We start from the raw sequence: 3,419 nt of genomic DNA, 5'->3' as shown, positions 1-3,419 counted from the left end.
TTACCACCTGTCTCCTTTCCTGTTGTCAGCCTCTTGTATGTCTCTGCTGACCTTGGCAAACAGAGCCTAGTCTTAGGTCCCTGGAATCCAAATGAGAATGCTATCATTTTAAAATCCAAAATGGTTGCTACTTGTAAAGATTGAAAATGGCTGTGCCCTCAGTTACTTTAAATATCCAAAATGGTCACCACTTTGAACATTCAAAAATGACTGAGCCCTTGGTCACTTTAAATGTCCAAAACGGCTGCCGCGTGTAAACAATCAAAATGGCTGCACCCTCTGGACAGTGGAAAGTCAGCTCAGGTTGTCTCCCTCCTTGCTGTTTCCCTTTCTAGTCATAGGCCACCAGCGCAGTCGTCCTGCAGCCTGTGGTGACCAGGGCTGATCGTTAGGTCAGTTCTCAGGTCCCAACACCACTTGGAAATATTCAGGCTGTTGGTCCCAGCAGAGTAGCTGACAGTCCGCACTCCAGCCATATCCATACTTACTGTTTTCGTTTAGGTTTTTCCACTAGTTGGTGCCTAATCCACTTCTGTATAGTTCCTTTCAAAGCTCAGGGCTCTGGGATTATCTTCTCTATCTCTGTCAATTGGTTTTTCTTTTCTTTGTTGAAGAGGATCTGTGTCGCTTATCTGCCTATTCCTCCATCTTATTGGAAGTCCAAAGTGACATTTTTGCTCTTAAACACTTTAAAGAGGTCTTTGGCAGCAGATTTGCCAGTCCAACACATCATTTGAATTTTTTTTTTTTTAATTGTGATTTCAGGGAAAGTTTACAGAGCAAATTCAGTTTCCATCGATCAGGTGAATTCTTCAATCTCCAAAAACCTGTTTGTCTTATCATCTATAAAATAGGTTGTTCTCAGGATAAAAAGAGATGATCCATAAAAGGTTTATGCTCAAAAAATGACAATTTGCAAACCCTTAAAGAAAATGACAATTGTTTTTATTATAACCAATTTATTTTATTTATTTTATTATAACCATCTTAATAGGTTTAAACATGAAATGATCGATTTGTCCATAATTTTTCTCCTACTGGTGCTTTCAAATATGCCCTGTAAAATCACTCAGATTCTTCCCTTAAAGATATTTTGGGCAGATCCCATAATCTTTCAGTCACTTTGATAATCTAAACCTATTTTCTGCAGTCTAAAACTGTGATCTCAATCTATTTGCACCTCATTTTTTTCTCGGCCTCCAGTCCCAGCCAGGCCCATGACTGAAGGGACCTGGAGTGGGAAGGCCCTGGGTTGGTTCTCTCACTCTGCTCCCACTCCAACAACCTGAATGGCAGTGGGAGGCCCAGACTAGTTCTAAGATCCTCTGCATGCTCCCCTCCCCACTTTTCAAAGCTTAATTCCTGTTGAGGCTGGCTAGGGAGGGGAAGGCAGAGACCTTCTTATGTAACTGGCTTGCATCATCTCTTACCCTGCTTTGGCATGGTGCATGCCTGTCCTGGGGCAATTTTTGGCACCACCCTACACTTTTCAATATGTATGTTAGTTTTTATTAAAAAGATTTAAGAAAAAATGAGTCAACATAGGACGAATAATAAAATAACAACAATGTATCCCTGGATGAGGAGCTCTGGTGGTGTAGTGCCTAAGGCACTTGACCACTAACCAGAAGGCTGGCAGTTCAAACCCACCAGCCACTCCTCGGAAGGAAGGTTGGGCAATCTACTTCTGTAGTAACACTGCCTCGGAAACCCAGGGAGGGGTCCCTATGAGTCGGGTCCAACTCGACAGCAAATAACAACAACAACAATCCCTGGATGAGTAAAAAAGAAACTGCTGTAAGTGACTGCCTGAGATATGTGGAGTTAGTGAGAGACTTACTTCTCACTTCATATTCTTTATACTCTTTGAATATTTTTCTTAAGAAGAATAATGAAAAAAAATAATGTAAATAGGTAATGAATGTGAATGAACTTTATAAATCATAAAACATCACACAAATATTAGGTTTTATTGCCACTATTAACTACTAGCAAGAAGCAGATATTGGCTCTTTTAATTTTTAATGGTAAAGTTTAAATTAATTAATTCAGTACATCTGAAAGTTGGAGGAGGTGCAAGTCCACCCACAGGCACCTACAAAGAATGGCCTGGAGACCTACTTCTGAAAAACCAGCCACTGGAAAGCTTATGGAGCACAGTTGTATTTTAACACACATGGAGTCACCATGAGTGTGAACCCATATGACAGCAACTGGCAATGGTACTGCTATATGTTGTAATCAAAACCCAACAATAAAATCCTCAAGTCGATTCTAACTCAGAGAGACACTATGAGTAGAACTGCCCCATAGCTTTCCCAGGTTGTGATCATTACAGAAGCAGACTGCTATGTCTTTCTCTTGCTGACAGACTAGTGGGTTCAGACCCCTGACCTTTCATTTAGCAGCTGAGCACTTAACCACTGCACCCCCAGGGCTTCTTGTGGGAATTGTAAGAATCATTTTTTCTTCTAAAAATCATGCTGTGGAATATTTAATCACACTGAAAAATAAAGGCTAAATGAAAAATAACAATTGTATAGGTGTATGATTCCAATTTTATGTGTTCTTTGCAGGGCTTTGAACTGGTTCAGTAATTGCTGTTGTAAACAAGGGCCACAAGCATGTTGCATAGCAACCAAATCTTTGGTGATATTTTGACCCAAGTAGGAAACAAAAAGCTGTGCCCCACTCAAAGATGGCTGCCAACCATACCATTTTGATGTATGTTGTTCACCAGGGTCCTGCCAGTAACCCAAACTCCCATGTCAGTCTCATGAAACTTTGAGGAAGAAGGACTATGGAAAGATTTTTGGGGAGCAACACATATACAAAGCAGCATGGTCAGCAGCCATCTTTGAGCAGGGCACAACTTTTTGTTTCCTGTTGTTAGGTGCTATTGAGTTCACTTGGACACAGTGACCCCGTGTACAACAGAATGAAATACTGCTTGGTCCTGTGCCATCCTCACAATCTTTGCTATGCTTGAGCCCATCATTACAGTCACTGCATCAATCCATCTCCTTGAGAGTCTTCCCCTTTTTCACTAACCCTTTACCTTACCACGGAAGGAAGGTTGGGCCTTACCAAGCATGATATCCTTCTCCAGGGACTGGTCCCTTCTGATAACATCACCAAAGTATAAGAGAAGAAGTCTGGCAGTTCTGACCTCTAAAGAACATTCTGGCTGTCCTTCTCCAAGACTGATTCATTTGTTCTTCTAGCAGTCCATGGTACATTCAGTATTCTTTGCTGTGGTAGTTATGTTTGTGTGTCAACTTGGCTGGGCCTGGTTGAGTGGCTGGGCAGCTGGTGGTAGTTGTTCCCCATGATGAGACTGGCAATCAACTCCATGGTGGGATCTATCACAAGCAGCTGAGTAGCTGCCTTTGGGTATGTGGTCTTCTTCCTGTATATAA

This window comes from Orycteropus afer, unplaced genomic scaffold (assembly GCF_000298275.1).
Source record: "Orycteropus afer afer isolate SDZICR_OR568_19922 unplaced genomic scaffold, OryAfe1.0 scaffold00257, whole genome shotgun sequence".
Classification (NCBI taxonomy): domain Eukaryota; kingdom Metazoa; phylum Chordata; class Mammalia; order Tubulidentata; family Orycteropodidae; genus Orycteropus; species Orycteropus afer.
The sequence above is the reverse complement of the archived record's forward strand: the minus strand, read 5'-3'. Positions refer to the sequence as shown.